Source organism: Palaemon carinicauda, chromosome 20 (genome assembly GCF_036898095.1).
Source record: "Palaemon carinicauda isolate YSFRI2023 chromosome 20, ASM3689809v2, whole genome shotgun sequence".
NCBI classification, from domain to species: domain Eukaryota; kingdom Metazoa; phylum Arthropoda; class Malacostraca; order Decapoda; family Palaemonidae; genus Palaemon; species Palaemon carinicauda.
The window spans coordinates 13,875,071-13,883,628 of NC_090744.1; positions in this window are offsets into that span (position 1 = coordinate 13,875,071).

An 8,558-nucleotide genomic window follows, 5' to 3' on the forward strand; every position below is an offset into this window, starting at 1 on the left:
TCAAAACCGAAAGAGAGAGAGAGAGAGAGAGAGAGAGAGAGAGAGAGAGAGAGAGAGAGAGAGAGAGAGAGAGAGAGATACTTGTCAAAACCGAGAGAGAGAGAGAGAGATACTTATCAAAACCGAGAGAGAGAGAGAGAGATACTTATCAAAACCGAAAGAGAGAGAGAGAGAGAGAGAGAGAGAGAGAGAGAGAGAGAGAGAGAGAGATTCTGAAAGTAATAAGTGGGCGTGGCCGATAATGCGAGCTGTCAAACTAGGCAGTACAGTAGACATCAAGGAAAGAATCTTGAACTAAATTTATTTATTTAACAAAAAACACAGAACTTTCCGAATGTTGAATTTCCCAAGGGACAATAAGGAGATATTTAAAACAAATAACTCTATAATTGTCAAGGTTTGTGTGCACTCACTTACAAATGAATGACTGTGTTCACAGAGTAAACTGAATAATTATTAAGACAAAGGATTTATTTTGTGCATTGGTAAAATAATGAATACTATTGTTAAATATATACGCTGTGGATGATGAGCTGTTCACTGACTTTATATGATTTATTTGTTAATATATGAAATATATTTAGGCTTCAATAACTATCGTACACCCATTATTATTATTATTATTATTATTATTATTATTATTATTATTATTATTATTATTATTATTATTAGCCAAGCTACAACCATAGTTGGGAAAGCAAGATGCAATAAGCCGAAGGGCTCCAATAAGCAAAAATAGCCCAGGTGTGAAAAGGAAATAAAGAAATAAATAAATGATGAGAACAAATTAACAATAAATCATTCTGAAAACAGTAACAACGTCAAAAACAGATATGTCATATATAAACTATAAAAAGACTCATGTCAGCCTGGTCAACATAAAAACATTTGCCGCAACTTTGAACTTTTGAAGTTCTACTGATTCAACTACCCTAAGATTAGGAAGATCATTCCACAACTTGGTCACCTAAAATTCCCGGATCCTTCTTAGAATTTTGCAAGTTATGTGGCTGTTGTGTATTACCTGGTCCTTGCGGCCAAGCACAGGCTCTTGCAATCATGCAACCCTTAGGATTTGCAAGATAAAAATATGCATAAATTATATGTGTTTCGGGACATCACCACCACCACCAACAGCTTGAAAATTTTGAAAATGTAATAATTCTTATCATTAACAATTGCTGTTAAATCGATTATTATGTTTCTACATGGAACTCAAAACAACACAAAGTCACTTGGAAAATCTCGTATAAAAACCATTAAAAAATTCGAAACTTGCCACGCCCTAAAACCGGTATTGGCAAAGTCCAAACTAAAATATCTTTCGCCAATTTAAGACCTTTGTAAGAAAATATCTGGTTATTCCAAACATCTAGCGTTTAACGTGATCAATTACCCGCGAGAAAATAAAGAAAATAAACCTGGAAAGTGACTTCTTACCTTTTCCCTTAATTTTTCACAACACTAGTTAAAAGACAAGACCTTCTCCGCCCGTGTCTATGGCGGACTGAATTTTCCACAGCTGTCAGAAATATCCCTGGACAGGTCCTAAAATATCCCTAGGACAGACGTATTTTCTTCTAGTATTTTTCAATAATTTATTTTTTATAATGCAATAAATATATTGCTGCTTCTTTTATAATTGTAATATATTCTATATTTACTTTTAATAATTGTATTTATGAAACCACTAACACTAAAATCTAGATTTTTATTAAGATGACGAGCTTACTTCTGTTTTGATTTTAATATTTGCTCTGAAATATATATATTAATGTAATCATAATCATATTGGGTGTCATATACAAGCAATACTTACCAAAACTCAAGCAATTTAAGTTTTGAAGACTAAATTTTCACATTGCTGAGTTTAGGCTACGTGAAGAAACTAAATATATCACGTTGAATATTTACCTATGTAGAAAAATATCTCCAAATTATGAGGACCATTGGTGATTTTGATATGCTAAAATTAAATTTCAGTAACAATTCTCAGTTATATGGGAATTGATCAGATATTCCTATTTTGAGCCTCTGAGTTCTCTAACAGCTAAAATGGCCCTATTTGGGGGAAAAATCCCTAGAATTTTCAGAGAAGGTGAAAGATTTGCTTCAGCCAATCAGAGACCTCCAACACAATCTTCATTTCTATGGTTCTCTTCATTACATTTATGACAGGATATATATATTAGTAATTATCTGATACAAAAATTAAATCATAATAGACTTTAAAATGACATTTGTATGAACAGCATTTAGTATCTAATAACTATTTACGAGTGGAGCGTATACGATAGCAGTTTTATGTTACTAAACCTTTCTTCTTGAACGCCCCCACTTGATCCTTTACTATATTTCAGAAAATGAAAACAATCTGATCTTTCTGAACACAATTTTTTTTAGGGAACCCATAGTATTTTAACAGCCATTCATACCTGATTTAAAAATTAATCTTAATCATGTATTTTACCATATTTTATGAATTGATATTAATAATTCCAAGAAGAAACTGAAGACTTTCTCTTTTCTGAGTGTGATAATGTGGACTTGACAATTAACATAGAATGCTCTAAATACCTCAGAATGTATACGACAAACTGATGTAGTAGCTCATGTAGGGCTCAGGGTTTCCTTGCTTGATATGACCAGGAAAACAGCTCTTAAAGTAAAATAAAGTCAAGTAATACTGGTAGGAATGTGATCTTAACTTATGCAGACTGACGCAAAGGGCCTCGGCTGGATTTCGCCAGTCGTGTCAATCTTGAGCTTTTAAATCAATATTTCTCCATCCACCATCTCCTACTTCACGCTTCATAGTCCTCAGCCATGTAGGCCTGGGTGTCCCAACTCTTCTTGTGCCTTGTGGAGCCCAGTTGAAAGTTTGGTGAACTAATCTCTCATGGGAAGTGCGAAAAGCATGCTCAAACCATCTCCATCTACCCCTCACTATGATCTCCAATACATATGGCACTCGAGTAATCTCTCTTATAGTTTCATTTCTAATCCTGACCCGTCATCCAACTCCCAATATTTTTCTGTGGGCTTTATTCTCAAATCTACTAAACCTGTTGGAGATTGTTTCATTGTCATTGTTTATACTAATTTATAAATATTATACTAGCTGTAATACTCATACTATGGTGTAAAACCATAACTTCAATGTACTTCAATCGTATTTTCTGTTACACATATTCAAACACCAAAAGATTGATTGCGTTTACAGACTATTAAAAGCATTATCCATGAATTTCTGATCAAAGACATACGATATTCTTAAATAATTTAACCAGTAACACAAATGATTCTCCTGTTCTATAGAGATCTTGAATAGTAAAAATTATAATTTCAATCAATTATTCAGCTGAAAGATCTTTGGCTGCAATAAAAGATTTAGTTCTGTATAGCACAACAATTGTCACAAATGTATTTTAGGTAAAACACAAACTATGGTTACTTTACCATACTTTAATAGATGTTTTCCTGGTCCTATCACACAAAGAGAGCCTACGCACTACAGATCCTACAAGATCTGTTTGTTGTAGACGTTTTTAGAAACCTAAAGTTTGAAACAGCGTATCCCATGTTAATAGTCAAATCCACATTATCAAAGCACTTTGGAAAAAAGGAAATCTTTAGTTTCTTCTTGAAAGCTTTGACATCTTCGGTCTTTCGGATGTCTAGTGGGACCTTGTTATATAGTTTTAGGGTCTAGAATCTACAGACAACATACATCTATTATTGTTTTCACCTTTTGGAGATAAACAATATTTAATGTTGAGACACGCATTTACCAATCGTCTTTTCATACCATAATACTAAATTGATTAGAATTATTAACGTATTGCAAACAAAACAAAACAATACTGTTATTAAAAATCAAATTAAATATCGACAAAATAATCTATTTTGAAAATCAAACAGCAGGATATTCGCATATGTGTCAACTAAAGCAGAAGCACATTCACGAGAACTTCAAGAAAAAATCGTTTGAAATACCTTTCTTTTTTTACAGAAGCACTAGATAAATACCACGTCCTCCTACCGAGGTATCTACGTGTTTACTGAATCTTTTGTAACTATCAATACTACAGAATGTTTCAACCAGTCAGAGGCCTCAACCAAACCCGGTGTCTTTATCTGTTTTCAGCCAGTATTTTAGCTGGAAGCTCAGTAAACCCTTCTAAGACTGACTGGTTGGACTAAATATTTTTTTTTTTTAAAAGTCGTTAGTGTAACGATTATTCATTATCTAATAGAGTTACAAGCATAAAAAAGTGCCTGAGTCCTATTTACATTAGTTTATACCTTTGTAAGAATAGAAAATGTATCAGCTTCTATTAAGAGAAAACGTTTTTGTGAGTTACTATAATAATATTTTTGCCTTAGAAAACTCATTTCAAAATTTCTTATTTCGTGGATACAGAAGAAAATATCGTGGAATAGCGACTAAAAATACATCAAAATATGTTCATAAAGGTTATATGATACATAATTAATGGATAATGGATCTATAACATTAAAATCCAGCGTAATTTCACAAAGGATCTTTGAATAAATTCTAAATGAACTCGCATCGAGACGTTCCAGAGAGGTTAAACGGCTATTGAAACGATTTTAAGTGAGTGTATTTTTATAGAGCACTATAAAATAGCATAGATTATTTGAATCCCAATTACATTCAGGTAACCATAGTAATTCATGTAGGTATATCTTGAAGAAAAATAACGATTGTAACAATTATCAATGTTTCATACATTATTTTTTTCTCTCGCAAAGATTGGATTCTACAAGATTCAACTCTTACGGTCTATCTGGTGAAATAGCCATTCAGTTACAGTATCAAGCAAAATTGTTAAGCTGGACGGGAAGATCGAAGTAAGTTTGGAAATCGGCAAAGTAGATAATTATAAATTGTGTGCTGCAACGGGGCCAGATACTCACATCACTACAACCTCTTGCTGGAGTGAGAGCATCGCCTTTGTCTCCAGAATACCTTGATTTTAGTTGATTTAAAGAACTAAACAGGATCTTTATATTTCCTTTATCATGTCTACTTTCATGATATAAAGTTCGAAGCTGTTCATTATATCACACGACATTGTCCTATTGCAAACTAGTAACTTAGAGCCTTGTGGTGAAATACTGGGTTATTTACAACCACATGTATTAACATTTTTACCTGTAAACCCTCGTGCACAAACTTCGCACGAGGCCAAGTTACATAACTGAGAAACACACTTACTTTACCTTTGATTCAAAACTATATTTCCTGCACCAATTCTTTTGGGGGTGATGCCACACGGGTTTGTGGTATCATGTAGTCCCATGTAGCTATGAATAAAGGGCAGTCTCTACCCAGCACCCAAGCCATCAAGACCTGTCTTTTAATCACTGCAACCTCTTGCATATTATATCAGGGTTCACACGGGTTCACAAAGACTCAATTAAAAAGTTTGACATATATCTAATATTCAAAGTACACAAACAAAAATCATCAGAGTTACGTTAAAGAGCGAACATTAACATTAACACAAATGAACAAAATTTATGTTACTTGATAAAAATTAAACAAATATCAAAAGGGGTTACAGAGTATTCTTATAAGAATATTGCTGCAATGATGATGCGATGGTTCACGAGGTGATGATGGTCGTCGAATTCACGAGAATAGCTTCTAGTTACTTGCCTCTTGGAGTGAACTGCTCAAAGAGGCCTAGCCTCACCTTTCCACCCTGGAAGAAAACTCGATAGGAGTACAATGTTGTCAGATCTACAAAATTACAGGGTTACGTAACATAACATCAATTTACAGATAAACATCAAGTGCTCTGATCGTAACCCAACATACACAAAAAAGGGGGTTTCGTCCAGAAGGCAAGTTTAAATTACTGGCATGTGCCCTTACAATAATCAAACAACATATATAATCTCCACAGGAAGAGGTTTGACAACAATGGGATGTTACATCATTTTATCTGATCTAGATGGATAAAATTTGCAAGAAAGTTAGCTTATTACTTTAAATATTATTATACTAATTCATACAAATTCATTGATATAGTTAATATGATAAAACTACTTTTGTGGAGTAAAATAATCACATTTTAAACATATATTCATAGAAACTGGGAAATACATTAGAAAACGAACACACGTAAAACTAAGAATACTTTTATTCAAGGGGAATAAATGTCAATTTTTGACAAGCATCTTGCTTTACCAACTAGTGTTGTAGCTTAGCTAGTAATAATAATAATAATAATAATAATAATAATAATAATAATAAGAAGAAGAAGAAGAAGAAGTAGCAGAAGAAGAAGAAGAACCCTGTATTCCACTTTAATCCAGACTGGAGGCCTGGACTAGGGTTCGAGTCCCGCTCAAACTCGATAGCTTCTTTCGTGTCTGCACCCTCACCATCCTTGTAAGCTAACGATGGAGGTTTTGGGGAAACCTATAAGTAGGATTACCTACTCTGTCAAATATATATATATGTAATTCAATAGAATTGGGAGAACGGATGAGAGGAAGACATATACAGTAAATTGGAGAGGAAATGTCTTAATATCTGATAGTGGGAGAGAGTCAACAAGATATGGTGCCTGATGTAGTGAAGGGAATCTTATGATAAGCATTCCTTGTAGGTATCACGAGGAAGCAAATTTATAACTTTCTGTACAGTGGAATGACTCACTATACAACAGGGTTGTGGCGGCCTCTTGGTATCGTCCTTGCTTGGTGATCGCTAGACTGGGGTTAGAGTCCCGTTCAAACTCGTTAGTTCCTTTGTTCATTGTAACCTCACCATTCACGTGAGCTAAAACTGGGGTTGTTTGGGGGGAAGCCTATAGGTCTATCTGCTGAGTCATCAGCAGCCATTGCCTGGCCCTCCTTGGTCCTAGCTTTAGTGGAGAGGGGGCTTGGGCGCTGATCACATGTAGATATGGTCAGTCTCTTTTTCTCCTGTCTGGTCTTCAGCTGCTGACTCTCAGCTTACTATGTTTGACAAAATCTTGTGGTGTATAAAATTTCTGATTCCTGATCTAGATATTTATCTTTTGCACCGTCGTTCAGTTGGTCCTTTTCGCATTTTGCATAAGATTTTTCATAATTCGCATTCAGGTCTTCTCAGACTGTAACATCCTATTCGTAATACTAGGTATGCAGTTAATTCTAACAGTTCTGCCTTCTCCACCATAAAGCTCAACACTACACAGTAGCCTTGAAGTCTATTCCAGTTTCTGTCATGTAGTCATTATTATTATTATTATTATTATTATTATTATTATTATTATTATTATTATTATTATTATTATTATTATTAATTGCTAAGCTACAACCCTACTTGGAAAAGCAGGATGCTATAAGCCCAGGGGCCCCAACAGGGAAAATAGCCCAGAGAGGAAAGGAATCAATGAAAAATAAGATATTCTAAGAACAGTAACAAAACTAAAGTAAATATCTCCTATACAAACTATAGAGATTTTAACAAAACAAGAGGAAGAGAAATTAATAGAATAGTATGCCCAAGTGTACCCTCAGGTAAGAGAACTCTAATCCAGGACAGTGGAAGACCATGGTACAGAGGCTATGGCACTACCCAAGACTAGAGAACAATGGTTTGATTTTGGAGTGTCCTTCTCCTAGAAGAGCTGCTTACCATTGCTAAAGAGTGCCCTCTGCCCTTACCAAGAGGAAAGTAGCCACTGAATAATTACAGTGCAGTATTTTCAGGATAATCTCACAAAGAAGCCACCTTCATTACTTATTAGCAGTACAGTCGTTCGAAGGGAAATATATATGTAATATCAGTATGTAAAAATTAACAGAAATAATGATTCTGTCTTGGGAATTGAATGCTAAAGGCCGGCGAGTAATAAATGCTTTCTAGCATTTAATTGGAAAAGATAACTTAAATGAAAAAAAAAAACAATAATAATATCCAAAGTTCAGTATCACTTGCTTTTAATTAAAAAAAAATCCTTAAGTATTGATGAAGAAGTTGCCCATAAAAATATATACAGAAAGTTACACATAGAAGGGCCAAAGAAAGTATGTATAGAGCGCACAGTACTGTAAAAGAAAAAGACCTCAACCTGTGTGAAAAGTTATGGCGGCAAAAGTTAAGATGAAAAATATAAGAGGGGTCTGAGTCAGTAACAACCAACATACTTTATATACTTAACCAGTTAAGGGTTGATGAACAGATGACAGACATGGTTAAGCCGTCGAAACGCTTGACGAAAATGTAAATGAAACAAGAAGTGCAAGGAGAAACCACAAGTCACTTGACTGTCATACTATAACATGGCGTATTCATCTTCCCCCAAAAATTCAACGGGTTATAAAGAGTGGAAGAAAACAGAGACTGGGCAATTCTTCAGTAGTATAGCTATGTATTAAAGTATCTATAAAAGGAAACCTTACCTTTACTGGTGGGGGGGACTTGAGGATGTACAGAGATTAAATGAAACACTTTGAACCGGGAAGGGGACGCAGTTCTGTAACAGAGTCAAGCGCCAGCAGTTGAGAAGCGAGAAGCACCACCCTCTGCAAGC